General features: G+C 40.2%; 1 protein-coding gene and 1 long non-coding RNA gene across 11 annotated transcripts in view; one reads left to right on the top strand and one right to left on the bottom strand.

Moving 5' to 3' along the window:
- RASGEF1B (RasGEF domain family member 1B) overlaps positions 1-16558 on the bottom strand; it is a 559061-nt gene that overhangs the window by 222698 nt on the left and 319805 nt on the right. The gene's annotated exons all lie outside the window — the stretch shown is intronic.
- LOC129144779 (uncharacterized) lies at positions 256-9370 on the top strand. Its single transcript, XR_008549365.1, has 3 exons — positions 256-327; positions 4380-4411; positions 9321-9370. It is a non-coding gene; the product is annotated as an uncharacterized LOC129144779 (long non-coding RNA).

Here is a 16558-nt window from a genome sequence, read left to right on the forward strand (position 1 = left end):
GGAAGATCAGAAAGAATAATTTACTGACTGAACAGACATTGAAACAGCCAATGTGGTGGATGACAAGAAGCCCATGTTTTAGGCTTTTTTAAAAAACATTTTTGTCATTTGGCTTGCATGCATTTCACATTTCGAAATATTTTGGGACAAGCATTTAAACTGTGAGATTGAATTTTACCATTATGGAGAAAGAAGCAATTCTAACGGAAGCCATCGCCAAGTCACCCAGACAGCTGACCCTTCTTCTAACCTTCTTGTTAGTCTCAGAAGGAAAGCTTGGGTCAGAGGATGGAGGAAAATGAAACAGTCCACATGGCAAACTGGGAGGTAATCTTGCCTAATAGATTGGAAACGCTAAGAGCTGAATTGTCTGCTTGCATTCCGTGCTGTTTTGGCAGATACTTTCACCTCCCAAATCTTTCTCAGTCTTTTCTGCCACCAAATGTAAAGAGACACTGTTCTAGCCCTCTGATAGGAACCAGGCAGGACTGCTTCGAAATAGGATATAATTAATGAACTCTTGTAAACTACACCTATAACCTGGGGGAGAAACAGCACCTAGAGACCACAGCTGCCATATAGAGAGGAGGTGCTGTCAGACTGCAGGGTCCCAGCACCAGTCCCTCTGTCAGCAGTCCCTCCCCTAAGGCGGGCCCAAGAATAGAGCTTCCAGACTGCAAGAAAGGAAAGGCTAACGTGAAACTGCTTGAGTAAGCTCACGTTATGTTACACAGTCTGTTGTGGAAACCACTCCTTTTGGAGCGAGGTCAAAAGCAGATTGGGGCATGTCTGGGAAATATCAGGCCTGTGAGTTTTCCAAGATTTCCCTCCCTTCCTCCTTGTATTTATGTTGTAGTCTGTGGCAGCCTCAGAACCTCAGCTTCCTTGACAAGGGAAAAGAAGGAAACCTACACCCAACCATTAGTAAGTAAAACAAATATTGGAGTGCATCTGTATCTAATTAGGCTTTTTCATCAAGGGCTTACAAATGGGGACCTCACTCCCAGAGGCGCTGCAAATACACTGTCGAAGAGTTTGATGGGTGAAAACGGGGCCACCGTAACTGACTAAGATAATCATGGATATAGTATTATATTGCGTTTTTAATAAGCAGACCATGTGCAAGGGGCATAGAGAGACAAGAAGCATATGGTTGTGACAGTTGTTCTTAGTCCTGCCTGTCTTACACCTTTGTGGCTCAGAAAGTCTGGAAATGGAGCCCTCACATTGATGTATTTTTTCTTAATCTCCAAAGAGTTACAGAGCACTTGGCTCTGGAATCAAACCAACTTCTGTTGAAATCCTAATTCAACCCCTGTCTAATCCTGTCATTCCACTACTCCCTACAGATATTCAAATTATTTAATCTCTATAAAATATGGATATATTATATCCACATCAAAGGGTTACATTAAGTGAATAAGCTTATGGTTGGTGTAGGGTAAGGAAAAATGTCAGGCTTTTCTGCCCTCCTGCCATCAGGATAGATGATGGATCCTTGCGGTCCTGAATGCATGCCTGATGGCGGGCACCTGGAGTAGGGTGTGGGCATAGGTAGATGGGATTCACCTGGGCTAAGACTGGGCTTTTAAGGGCGGTGTCACGGGGACGCCAGCAGAAGCCAAAACAGAAGCCGAAGAGAAGCCGCAAAGAAGCAGAAGCTGAGAGAAGGCCCGAGAGCCCAGAGTGAAGACCTGCTGGGGGCTGGGAGGCCTGCCAGCCTACCGGCCCCCCCAGCACCCCTGCCTGCCATACCTGGTAATCCCAATAAAAACCTGCAAAAGTACTGAGGACTCTGACTCCTCCTTTACCCGGTCTGCTGGATCAGAAAACCTGCTCAGTGTCCATTCCTGCCTTTACAATTGGCATAAGCCGGCAAGATGATCCATGCAGACGGGTATGGAGCCCTCCGAAGATCTGGAGGGACTAAGGAGTAACAGACTGTTTCCCTGTGACAACGCTGGAGGTGTCATGGCGGCACAGGAGATGGACAAGGTCCAGGAGCTGCAGGATGAGACCTCGTGTGGAGGAGTTGCCTAAGAGGACCAGCCAACGACCCCTGAGGCAGCAAGAATCGTCGGGGAAGAGAGGACCATGATTCGGAGCTCACCAGTGCTGATGCAGAGAGAGGTCTAATGGACTTGAACTGATGGACTTGGACTGACAATCCCGCCAGAAGGTGGAGGAACTTTGGCAAGTTAATGTAGTTTTGGAACCCTGGGGGAGGATTGTACATCCCAGGAGATGGGAATCTGGGGGTGGCCAGTGGGCATTGATGGCCAAAAGCAGCCTGTGTATGCCCAGCAGCTAGGCAGGGAGAAAAGCCAACTGAGAAGGCAAAAGCTGGTGCTGATGCTAAGTTTGGGAAGCCCTGAGTGGCTGCTAAGCACTAAGTAAGCTGAGGAAGGCCAGTGAGTCTCATAAAATCACCTGTGGGTGATGCCCTGCTCGTTGTCGAGTGATGGTGAGGAGCTGCGGAACCCGTCCTTGGGGGACGGGTGGGGAACGTGGCTTGGGGTGGAGCCCAAGCTGAATGTAGAGTTTGGATCCCTGACCCATGTGCTTGTGCAGTGGGTTGGCCTGAGTGCAGGGGTCTGCGAGTCGCATGGGTGGCTATGAAGGCCGAATGTTGGAGCAACTGCAGACAGAAACCCTGAGGGTTGGGCGATTACCCCCAACAGAATAGAATCGCCAATCCCAGAGTGAGTGCATCCTGGGGGTGGATGCGGTGTGTGGCTTGTAGTCGAGACTACAGCCAGAGGAGGCCAGGAAGCCTGATGGCTCCTGGCGTGTTGCAGTAGATGCCCTGAGTGATTCCCCTCCCTCGTATGAGCAGTGCCTTTGGCAGCAGATTTGGTGGCTTATCTGCTGGTACCAATAATTGTCTTTTGCCATTAGGTTGGGGCCCTGCCTGGACTTATTTGTGTTCTGTTGTATTTTGTTGTTATATTGTGATATATTTGCTTTTGTGGGCCATGGCTGCATTGTTTGTTTGCTAAGAAACAAAATTGTATATATGGACTGTATGGCAGAAAACGCTGTGGGGGTGGACTGTAGGATAAGGAAAAATGTCAGGCTTTTCTGCCCTCCCGCCATCAGGATGGATGATGGATCCTTGCGGTCCTGAATGCATGCCTGATGGCGGGCACCTGGAATAGGGTGTGGGCATAGGAAGATGGGATTCACCTGGGCTAAGACTGGGCTTTTAAGGGCGGTGTCACGGGGACGCCAGAAGAAGCTGAAAGAGAAGCTGAGAGAGAAGCAAGAGAAGCAGAAGCTAAGAGAAGGCCAGGGAGCCCCGAGTGAAGACCTGCTGGGGGCTGGGAGGCCTGCCAGCCTATTGGCCCCCCAGCACCCCTGCCTGCCATGTACCTGGTAATCCCAATAAAAACCTGCAAAACCACTGAGGATTCTGACTCCTTTACCCAGTCTGCTGGATCAGAAAACCTGATCAGTGGCCCATTCCTGACCCTACAGTTGGCATACAAGATACATTAAAATGTTGTATAAATAAGTTCTACTTTTTACCCAGCCAGAGGAAGAACAAGCGTTACTTCAGGAATGGTGAGGTCAGGAGAAGATTTAGTACTCATGCATGACGTCCCAGACCTGGGTAGCCCCATAAGGTCTGAGCACCTATTTACAGACAAAGAATTTCTTTTATACATAACTATCCTTACATTAACAACATCATTTGCTGCAAAGTTCCTAAACAAGGGGCTAGGAAAAAGCAAGAACACAGACATCTCGGGATGGCCTTGAAAAGACAGACCAACTTGGCTGACTGCCTGACCTTGTATCTTTGTTAGTCTGCTAAGGAAAGATTTGTTAAGTGAGCAAACTTGTTGATTACAATTGCATTGGATTCTTAACTGCACCAGGCCCAACACCCTTTAGCAGGGAGCTGGAAAGATTTATTTACTCAGCGGTTCCCCTTCAAAACTATTAAATCATATAGTCAGGATTTTTTCTTTTTGTTATGACTAAAGTAGGTGCAGCTAAGTTCTTCTAGAGGGTTGTAGAAGAAAGCATCACTGTTCGACAATATTTGGGTTGCATCAAGATTTTACTATGCATTCCTGTTTAACAAAATAATCTCAGATCCACTGAGTAAAACCCCATACAAGAGGTTTCTAAACATCATATATGCTACATGATTTCACTACAATGACTGTAATTGCCAAATCACAGGGGATTCATATCTTGTGTTGTGATTCTCTGCCAATTTCAAAAAATTTTACCAACACAAGAACTTGTAAGCTGAGCACCTAGTATGTGCTGGGCACTATGCTATTTCAATTTAATTCTCAGTACAACTATACAAAATAGATTTTTATCTTCATTTTCCTTTATATGTGTGTGTTTTTATCTTCATATAGGTTTTTATCTTCATGATGAAAATGTGGCTCAGGTATGTGAAACTGTGCTTACATTACACAGGTGGTAAGTAATAGAGAAGAATTTGAACCAGATCTGAGTTTAGATGGATCAAATGCTTTCTAATTTCACCATGGAAAAACATAACCCATGATAAAAGTCAATTCGAGCTGTTGAAATATACTCATACATCCGTGAGATTTATGACTGAATGATATATAATCCCTGCACTTGTTTACTTGTCTGTAAAATGAGGAAATTCAACTTAAATAGTATTGAAGACTGCTTCCAATTTAATGAGCCTGTGTTTGGGGTCCTGCTCAGTATTAGACCTGATGAATGACTGTAGAGGAAGGAAGGGCACAGTGCAGGATCTCTCTCTATGACCCTAGCAGACAGGTAAAGGAGAGTCCTGGAGCCCTCAGTGGCTTTTTCAGGCTTTTATTGAGTACTAGGTACATGCAGGCAGGGGTACCAGGGGGTGCTGGGAGGCCTGCCAGCGAATCTTCACTCTTCCTGGGCTTCCTGGCATTCTCTCATGGTCTCATTCTCTTTCTTCTGCTGGTTCCATTTTGCTCTCTCGCTTGTTCCCCTTCTGGTAGTTTTTTTTCTCTACTTGTTCTCCTTCTGGTGGTTCTGCCCCTCTTCTGGCATCCTGTGACACCACCCTTATAAGCTCTGTCTCAGCCCAGATGAATCCCACCTACATAAATATGCCCACACCCTACTCCAAGTGCCCACCAGCAGGCATGCATTCAGGACCGCAGGGATCCATTATCAATCCTAATGGCGGGAGGGCAGAAAAGCCTGACAATCATTTACCCTACAATGATGGAATGTCCATATGGAAGTATTTTAAGAAGGTGACTAGGTTAGTTGTTTTCCTTGTTTACATAATGCCAAACAAGAAGAAACTGACCCAGGTAAGCCTAAAGGTTTTATCATTAAAAGATCACTAAGATAACTCTCTGTGATAAACCCCAGGTATATTAATGGGTCCTCTATCCTTAAACATCTTTTCAGGAAGAAAAGAGACCATCCATAGTCCTCTGTGGTTTGGGTATAAATACCCCTGAAGCACAAAACTAGATGATCTTTTAAGATCCTATTACACCAGGATCTTATTTCAAGGTTTAAGTTGACACAGGGTCTTACCAATGAAGGTCATACACACATCACAGTTCCCAAAAGTTAGCATCATATATGCCTTTTATCAGTTCCTAAGGTGTAATGACTAGGTCCTCAGCTGATAGTTTTCAAACATTTGACTCCTTAAAAATAGTATTTCACAGGAGTAAGAATCTGTACTTGTTAAAATCCCTAGGTGATTCTAAGTGAAAGGGTTCCCATACTCTCCTCTGAGAAACGAACACTGCACTTGATTGAGGTAGCAGAGGAGAGAAAGAGGAATCATTTCTGAATTTGCGAATGGCCTTGTCGCAGATACTAATATATAAAGAAAATACATAAGAGGTTAGAATAAGGAGACTGGAAAGGGAAATCTTTTTGGTACATTTTTCTGCTGCATGTTATGCTGAGATATTAGACCACATATCAATACATTGGATTTTGTCATCATCATTTATATTGTGAAGTTAAATCTTATTTACTGATAATAAGATCAAGAAAAATGGTCAAAATCAGTATAAAACCTTTATAATCCCTTGTGAAGAGTTTTACTAACTTTAGTTTACTAACTTTTAGTTTACTAACAATACTGATAATTTCCATCACTGTTTAAAAATATCATTTCAACTTTACTGAAGAGATAAAAAATTGTTCAGTGTTTCCTTTGGCAATGTTAACCTAGTCTATAATAATATATGACTCAATCAGTCAGTAACATTTATTAGGCACTTAGCAATAGAGATAAATACATAAAGTAGACAGAATCCCTACTCTCATAAAGCTCATAGACCAGTAGGGAATGTAAAAGCTAAGTATGAACAGTATTACAAATACAAACAAAAGATTCTATGACTATATACAATAGAACAAAATAATTTAATGTATGGAATCATGGAATATTTCCCTAAAGAAATATGTTAAATCTGAGACCCAAAAAATTAGCAGGAGTTTGCTAGGGAAAGAGAGAGTACAGAGAAAAGCATGGGAAGAAAGGACACACAGCCTTAAAGGAGAGAAAGAAAGTCAAGGGCAGGGGAAAGGAGAGAAGGGCCATTTTTTAGACAAAATTAAGGACTTTTTTTCCACCTTAAATTCAGTTTGAAACCATGAAGGGTTAAAAGCAGAAGACAAAGCTGATATGGTTTGCTGTTTCCAGATCACTTCTAGTAGCTACACAGGGATAGAAATGTGAAAGAGCAAAATGAATCCTGGGAGGTCAGGTTGAGATTCCTGAAGTGATCCAGGTGGAAGATCTTGGCAGACTGGACTATGGTAGTGGTGATGGAAAAGAAGTGGGTAGATTCACAATTTAGGAGGTAAAATTGGCAGGAGTTGTTGGATTGATTGGGTGTGGGCAGAATGAATTGGCAAGAACTCTCAGACTCTGATCTGAACAACTGAGTACCATTTCCAGAAGTGGGAAGAGGTAGAACAGGACAAGGTAGTGACAAGGAATCATGAACTCAGATAAGTGATGCTCCATTGGAAATTGAAGAATATGTGAAGTGTATTTAATTGGCAACCAGGTACACATAGGAGTCAGGCAGAAAAATATTCACTCCTTCCATACAGTTCATTTCAACTATTATCATTTCTGAAATATCATTTAACGTGAGGCTTCTTAATATAGCACCACAAATGCAAAGTCCCACAGCAATTTTCTGCCTAAACTTCTACTTTTACAGAATTCCAAGCTTAAAGCCAATAATTCTCTAATGTAAGCAATATATTAAATCAAGCTGTTTACAGAACATGTCTATAATTTTTGATCTGCTCTTTTATTATGTCTATGATATACTCTTACAGGGGGGTCAGAGTTAAATTAATTGACCACTGTACATTCATCATAAGTTACCTCAAAAAAGAAATCCTTAAAGTTAGTGGTCCCTTTAGTGCTGGCAGTCTATTTGAATATAGATGTTTCTATACTCATGTGTAGTCACTTACTGACTTTTTCAAATAAGTATGCTTAATAATTGAAAATTATAACCCAGGTCAAACAGTTTACAATTTGCTAGGTTTACAGTCATATTGGGCCAGAAAATATCTAATAACATAAGCCATTCACTGAGTTCCCATTTAGTGTTTTGCATTTAACTTCATATCAACCCTAGAGACCATTTGATTGTTAAGAAAGTGGAGGTGAATGAGGCTAAGCTGGCCAAGGCCACATAGTTAATAAGTGGTAGAGCTACTTAACCACACACCCAGGGCTATCAGTTACCTGTGCTCTTTGCACTTCTCTAAGATGCCTCTTATGAACTCAAGCCACTAATAAATGCAGATGACATTTTCAAGTTTAGAGAAAAAATTTAATTGTTCCTGCCCCCACAATTATAGTGACCGGGTTAAGTTTCTTAATTCCTTCTTATACAAATAACATTTTATTACACATCATTCATTTATCTCAAAGCCTACATAGTAAAGCATGATTTCATAAATCAGGTCAGCCAGATTACAATTTGCTAGGTTTACAGTCATACTGGGCCAGAAAATATCTAACATAAGTCATTCACTGAGTTCCCAAAGGAAAAAGGGTATCTTTGACCCACTTCAACATAACTGAAAAAGAGTGCTTATAACACACCTTTAAAAATAATATTATGGTCTCCCTGGTGGTGCAGGGGTTAAGTCTCAGCACTATCAAGCTTTTGCCAACCACTGCAGCATGAGTTCGATCCCCGGCCAGGGAGCTGACCCACATGGCACAGCCGACCTCTCTGTCTCACCCGCTGCCACTGCTCCCCTCAGCAGTGTATTTCAGTCAGTCTGCCTGTTCTTTTCCCCACTATGTCTCTGGTAAATCCTCTCCCCCCTCCTCCTCACACCTCTGGCCTGCACCCCAGCTTTTCCATGCAAAAGTAAAATAAATATTTAAAAATAGACAAATGAAAATACATAGCCCCAAACTGTAAACAACTCACTTGTTCTTCAACAGTAGAATAAATAAAGCAATTGTGTGGTATTTAAATAACTGAATACAGCAATGAGAATGAATTTACTATAACTTCTGGCAACTATGTGGAGAAACCCCACAAATGCTTAATGAAAGCAGACAGACATACAAGAGTATTGACAGTATGACTCCATCTAACTACCAGGCAGAAATAGGCAAAACTAACCTGTGCTGTCAGAGTGCTGCTATTGGTTACCTTTGGGAGGACAATTACTGGCAATGGGTCACTGGCAAAGGGGTTCTGGGTGCTATGAATGCACCTAGAGGAATGTACTGGAATGTAAAAATTCATCAAATCTTATATTAATCATTTGTACACATATCTCTATCTTGCATCACCATAATGTAGCTTTATAAAAAGTTTCCTAAAATACAGAAACTGGCAGTACAACAGTTTGGGATGCGGCCAGTGGGGCTGTCCGCAGCCACTGCAGCACGAGTTCGATCCCTGGCCGGCCAGGAAGCGGCCCACATGGTGCAGCAGACCTCTCCTGTCTCGCCCGCTGCTCCCCTCAGCAGTGTACTTCAGTCAATCTGCCTGTTCTGTTCCCCACTCTGGGTGGGTCCTCTCGCCCCCCCCCACATCTCTGGAATGTGCCCCAGTTCTTGTATGCATAGGTAAATAAATATCTAAAAAAATAAATAAAGGAAATACCTAAAATGACTTCTAATCTTATTAGATTACTGAAATCAATGAAAACATAAATCAATAAATATTAAAAAGTACTGTATAATCTAAGCTCTGACTTAAAATTTAAGAGATACATAATGAAAAGGATATACAAAAGCACAGACTAATAAAAATGCTAATAACAGCCATTGAACATACTTTTCACAAAAGACTATTAATTCATTTCAGAGATTGAAGGCTAGACCACCAAGAGACTTCAACCATATGGAACCCTGGACAACAATTCCCATGATAATCGTGGATAAATTACTAAATTCTTCAGTTTCCATGTCACCACATCTAAGAACAGGATAATTCCTACCTTCCTCACAGGGGTGTTGTGCTGCTTAATTAATGTTTATAAAGCATTTTCCGTTCCCTGGGTGAAAGCTACTATGAAAGAGCAAAGCATAATTATGTTTTAATTGCAGGACTGATTTTGAAGACGCCAAAAAAAAAAAAAAGTGCCTATGAATTGTGATTTAATCAGATTGCTTCTTTAGAATCACAGTCATATAAGTCATGACTTATGTCTTCTGGCTTCTGCTATACTTGAGAAAATCGTCTTTTTATTGTTTAAGTCTTCATGGCTCAGTTTTCCAGTCTCTAAAATGGGGTAACATGCTTTCCATGATCTGCAAGTATTTCTTTATTCTTTGCATAGCCCCTCAGTGATTCTAAGACGAAGGGGAGAAGGCATATGTCGATGAAAAGAAGTAATGAAAACTCCTGCTGCCTGGAATGAATGGAATTGCTTTTCTCTGGAGGAAGCTAGCATGCCAGATGTCTTACACAGAGGGACTGGCCCTGAAGAAGGAGAATCTGGGAACAGCCAGTCTGTGGGGAGCCAGGATGCTAGATGAGGACTTGGGGGGGTTGCTTCCTGGCACTCACAGTGATTGCATTCCATTCTCTCAAAAGGACAGTGGAATTTACTCTCCTTTTTGTTGAGTCTGTCTTCATTCCTACTCTTAACCCAAAGGGTTTAGACTTATACCAAACCAGCATATATCTATGATCAATGATTTTCATGTATTACAAGATGACCAATCAAGTTGGGCTATGTAGCTATACTCTCTGAGACCCGAGACCAAGTCTTCCATGGGTCTTAACTTGGAGAAATCAAATAAATATATTGTGGATTGTGTATTTTTAGAGGAGACAATCTTTATAAGAAGAAAATTTTAAGTGTATTTTTCATTTCTCCTTTTTAATAGACTATATTTTTAAAACATAGAGACCCACATAAAAGCTTTTTGATTCCTTCATATGAATAAAATAACTTCAAGTCATAATAACAATAGAGAGCTTTTCTGGCATTTATATGCCCCAACACATGGAATTTCAGTTATCTGTGTCTTCTATTTAATTAATATATAGAAATATTCCTCATCACCTCTCCTTGATTGAATAACATAAATGCCCAATGAAACTGACTACTCCCAGCATCAAGTCACATTTTTGGAAAATATACTTCTATTTCTGTAAGAAATTTTTTAATAATTAACCTTTCTCTCTCTAGAAAGACAAATCATATGAAGGTACTTTAAAAATAAAAAGCAGCATAAATCTTGATGACAGTAGATGTGACTTTTCAGAGGGTAAAATTCTCCTGAAAGAATAAGATGTCTATTTGAAAATCTCTGTACACCCACCAAAATCTTTCAGGGAACAGTACCATGCATTCCCTCAGGAAAATACAAACCAGTCAACGGCACTGACTTAGCAATGAGAAGTCCTGAGAGTTTTCAGAAGTCATACTTGGTTATTTGATATTCTAATTTTAAATTCTTAGGAACTTACTACGTGGGGAATGTCTGTGTAGGAATGGTGGAGTTTTAAAAGAAAACATTAAATTGTCAATACATTCAAAGCATGCTTTGTCTAAAAAGCATATATGCTACAAGTCATTTTGAGGGTGGGAGGAGAAAGAGCAATGAAGAATCCAAGCTATGTTTCAATGTACTTTTTTTCTTTCTGGAAGAAAACAAAAGCTTCAGTTCTTCTGAACTGTTTATTCTCTGGGTCAGAAGCTCACAAGACAGTTGCCAAAGGGCAACTCTTACTAAACAGAGTTCACCTCCTTGAGGTTCAGTGATTCCTTGGCTGCAAACATAAGGGTGTCATGTGAATATTTATAAGTCATTCCTCGCTAAAGTTCACCTTAAGGTGGACTGATTCAAACTGCTTCTGTGGGATCAATAAATGAAGGGGCCCTAGAGGTTTATGTCATATTCCTTAGTGCTAGTCACCCAACATTCCCAACTCTCTGAATTTTGGCTGCGATGGGACTGCATGTCATATAGTCTTTGTACTTAGACACAGCTATGTGAACTCATCTCTCCCTCAAGAAAACTCTCCTTTCTTCAGACTCAAGACCTGGCTTTCTATTCAAAGCAGGGTTATGATGAATTGCAATCACAACTCTAGGCTTATGTTAGGGAAATAATAGACAATGGAGGTTACAACTCCTTTCCAGTAGTTGGTGTCCATATAGGAATGCACACCAAATATTTGCGGATTTCTTAGAAGCCAGAATTCTAGGTTTTTATTCTAAATCTACCAGCCCAAGGAAAACACAAGTGGGCTGATTCACTGCTAGGACCCACTGTCTGTCTTGCATAGCCCCCTGCAGGTGAACCTTGCTTTATGACTTTGTGGGGACAGTGGCTGTTGTCCACATTCAGGAAGCCCCAGATTGTTAAGCCCAAACCCAGATCTGGGACCAAGTTCAATTTGAGAGAATATTCTCAACTCTGCTATTTTTCATATTGAAAGAAATTTCATCTTACCAGTAAAAAGTATGCTAGCCAAAGCTCAGTATAAGCAGTACACTGATTTGACAGCTGTTGGCCTTACTGGCTCACAAGTTCTTGAGATCATACTGCCTTCTATTTTTCCTCTAATATTAAAGCAATACATGATTATGACTAAAACACAATAGCATGAGAACAAGAAGCACTCATAAGTCTATGACCCAAAGATATTCATTATTACTGTATTAGCATAAACTTCTAAAAATAGAATTTAAAATACATATTTGGGGCCTCCCCAGTGGCACAGCGGGTTGAGCACAGCACTGTGAAGCTGTCCTCAGCCTCTGCAGCATGGGTTCGATTCCAGGCCGGCCAGGGAGATACCCACATGGAAAGGCAGTTATCTCCTGTCTTGCCCACTGCTCCCCTTAGCATTGTTTTTGGTCATCTGCCTGTTCTGTTGCCACTCTGTCACCAGTGAATTCTCTTACCCTCCCATGCCTCTGGCCCATACCCCAGCCTGTACCCCAGCTCTTGTATAAGTAAATTTAAAAAATACATATTTGCTTAAAAATTGTCTTTTTACCTGTTCTGAACTCTTATTATTGATTATTTTTTTCATTATTTCATAGACAAGTCTTGGATTTTGACCTTTTTCTTGTAAGTTTCCAAAAAAAGAAATTTGGTCTTAAGAATATTCCCCCTCAAAGTACTATAGTAATTCTATGGCAGGACTTAAAACAAAAAGATAGTAAGAAATAGCAATTTTTTTGTGGTGAATAACTTGTTTAGGAATTAGTGGTTTAATAATTTGCTTTTTAAGCAAACAATCCAGTCAAAAAATGGGTTAAAAAGACACACCTCCAAAGAGGAGATGCAAAAGGCCAACAGGTATATGAAAAAATGTTCAACATCCCTTATAATCAGGGAAATGCAAATCAAAACCACAATGAAATACCACCTTACAGCAGGGAGAATCATACATACTAAAAAAACAAAACAAAACAGGAAACAACAAATGTTGGTAAGGATATGGAGAAAAAGGAACTCTCCTACACTGCTGGTGGGAATGCAAACTGGTCCAACCAATAAGGAAAGCTGTGTGGAGGTTCCTCAAACTACTGAAAATGGCCACTCCTAGGAATTTACCCAAAAGACAAAAAATATTAATTCAAAAGGATACTTGCATCCCTATGTTTATTGCAGCACTTTTTATAATAGGTAAGATAAGGAAACAACCCAAATACCCAAAAATGATGATTGGATAAAGAAGGTATGGCATATATACACAGCAGAATACTATTCAGCAATCAAAAAAGATAAACTAATGCCATTCACAGCAACAAGAATGGCACTAGAAGGGATCATGCTCAGTGAAATAATTCAGAAGGAAAAAGAAAAATATCAGATGGTTTCACTTATAGGAGGAATGTAGGGGAACCCAATAAGTGATAGGGGAAAAAATAATAACAACAAAACCCAAGACCAAAATTAACAGGCATCTATAAATCAGAGACATTCTGCAGGGGAGGGGGAGGGAGAAGGATCAAAACATGGGAAGGAAGAGCACAAGGGACTATGGTGATGGTGCACAAGTGAATTGGTAGTAGGAATTCTATGGGGATTACACCTGAGAGGAGAAAGCAAACATTGTACAAAAATGAACAATGATGTAAAATATATATAAATAAATAAATTATAATAATAAAAATAATTTGCTGTTAAAATTTTAGTAAGTATATCTTTTTATTAAGAGCAATTCATATTAATTATAAGCACTTTGCAAAATATTGAAACATGAAGAAAAAAGGTATCCATAGTTCCATAACCAAAAGATTAGCATTATTATTTTGGTGGATTTTCTTTTAGTCTTCCATCTTCTTTTTTTAAAGATTTATTTACATATGCATACAAGAACTGGGATATAGGCCAGAGGTGCGGGGGCTAAGAGGATTGAGCAGGGACAGAGCGGGGAACAAAACAGGCAGATCTACTGAAATACACTGCTAAGGGAGTAGTGGGTGAGACAGGAGAGGTCTGCTGTGCCATGTGGGTAGTTCCCTGCCCAGGGATCAAACTTGTGCTGCAGTGGCTGCAGATAGTTTCACAGTGCTACATCTTAACCCCTTAAGCCACCAGGGAGGCCCCTTCCATCTTTTTCCATACATAGGTTCAAACAGTTTGAGGGCGTGCGTGCAGAAGTGTGTTGTACATATATAGTTAAAATCACATTATAGACATACACATATACGTGTATATATATATACACACACATACTTTCTCACTTGCTATATATATATATATATATATATATATATATACACACACACGCACACATATATATACATACTGTATATATACACATACTCTTTCACTTGCTATATAAATGTTAGCTGGGAATACTCTTCCACCACCATTTGGGAGAAATACTCCAGTCCCACTCTCTACCTCCATAGTAGGACTGATCCATGTGACTGGTGAGCTGGTAAATCTGACACCCGTTGTTCTATATGTCCATTTTGATGGAGTTAATGGCCTAAAAACCTTAACACAAAAAATCTCCTCCCTCCAGCATTCATATGACTGCAAAAGCATATATGCTAGCTCTTCTATCGTGGAGCATGATGGCTTATAACTCTGGGTGAAAGAGTTTCATTCAGGAAGGGAATTAATATGATGCTTGATTGTGGCATAAATCAAGCTGTTTCCTCCAATCTAGTTTACTAGGTAATGTAGCTAGCATTTCCATGTTATTATGTATCTTCGTACATAGCTTACTTTATGGCTGGATAAGACCAATGTGGATAAGAGGACTTCTCTATTGTTGGTTTCTCTATATTTCACATATAAGTGAAACTATGTGGTATTTATCTTTCTTCTTCTATTTCACTTCACTTAGGATAATCCCTTCCAGTTCTATCCATGTAGCTACAAATGGTAAGAGTTTATCTTTTTTGATCTCTGAGTAATTTCCATTGTATACATATATACCACATCTTCTTGATTCACTCATCTGTTCTGGGGCATGAAGGTGGTTTGCAGGCTATTGTAAATGGTTGTGCTATAAATATAGGAGTGTAGGTTTCCTTTCGAACTAGTTGTTTTGTGTTCTTTGGGTAGACACCTAGGAGTAAAATTGCTGGGTCATATGGTAGATCCATTTTAGTCTTTTGAGGAATCTCTACACTGATTTCCATAGGGGATGGGCCAATGTTCCCATCAACAGTGTAAGAGGGTCCCTTCTCCACATCCTCTCCAGCATTTATTGTTTGTTTTTTTGTTTGTTTTACATGAGCCTTTCTCACAGGTGTGAGGTGGCATCTCATTGTGTTTTTTTATTTGCATTTCCCTGAATGATAGTGATGATGAACATTTTTCCACATGCCTTTTGGCCAAGAGGATTGCATGTCTTCTTGGAGAAGTGCCTATTTAGTTCTTCTGCCCATTTTTTGATTTGTTGTTTGTTACTATGGCTTTATAGTATAATTTGAAGTCCGATAGTGGGATTAACTCCATTTTCCACCTTTTTAGTCAAGAGATCTTTGGCTACTCAGGGTTTTTCGTAGTTCCATAGAATTTCAATAATCTTCATTCTACTTCTTTGAAGAATGCCATTGCGATCTTTATTGGGATTGCATTAAATCTGTAAATTACTTTTGGGTAAGATGGTCACTGTGACCATTAATACTGTGACCATGTTAATTCTTGCTAACCATGAGTAGGGAACATCTTTCCATTTCTTTGTGTCTTCTATTTATTTTGACAATGTTTTGTAGTTTTCCTCTTTAAGGTCTTTCACCTTCTGTTAGGTTTATTTCCAAGTATTTACATTTTTTCCGCTTTGGTGAGTTTGTAAATGACATGGTTTCCTTAATTTCTACTTCTTCTAGTTCATTATTTGTATATAGGAAAGCAAATGATTTTCATGTGTTGATTTTCTATCCTGCCACTTTGCTACTTTATTGTTTTAATTACTAACCGGACTTATTAAACTCAGGTCCATATTGGAGTCATGTGTACTATTTCTTAAAACCTTCTATAAAGTTACAAGGTCCTAAGAGCAGAGGTTGCGCTCCCTTCAGCTTTGTATGTCTTGCAGTATTTGAAAATATTACGAACTTTGAAGAATAGACATTTCCAAAATGTTCAGAACAGGCCTTCTTAAAATGAGTCAATTTGGCATGTGGATTGTTTCTAGTTGACATCAGCCAAGGCCCTTAAGGCTCAGGAGAAACTTTTACCACTCTCTTTACTTAGAAGAATAAAAATTGGGAATATTAGCCAAAATTAGAATTTTATCAGGATTTTTAAAAAAGATTTATTTATGGATGCATACAAGAACTGGGGTACAGGCCAGAGGTATGGGGGTGAGAGGATTCACCAGAGACATAATGGGGACAGAACAGGCAGACTGACTGAAACACACTGCTGAGGGGAGCAGCGGGCGAGACAGGAGATGTCTGCTGCACCATGTGGGTCACCTCCCTGGCTGGGGATCGAGCTTGTGTTGCAGTGGATATGGATTGCTTCAGAGTGCTGTGTCTTAACCCCTTGTACCACCAGGGAGGCCCAGGATTAATCTTTTTGTCAGAAAAACCTATATAGATAATTGTGCAAACATCTGACTACAAAGCATCCAGTCTTCATCAGATAAGTTACCCTTGTGATGTG

This window comes from Talpa occidentalis, unplaced genomic scaffold (genome assembly GCF_014898055.3).
Source record: "Talpa occidentalis isolate TD23 unplaced genomic scaffold, MPIMG_talOcc4v2.1 talOcc4.6, whole genome shotgun sequence".
Lineage (NCBI taxonomy): Eukaryota > Metazoa > Chordata > Mammalia > Eulipotyphla > Talpidae > Talpa > Talpa occidentalis.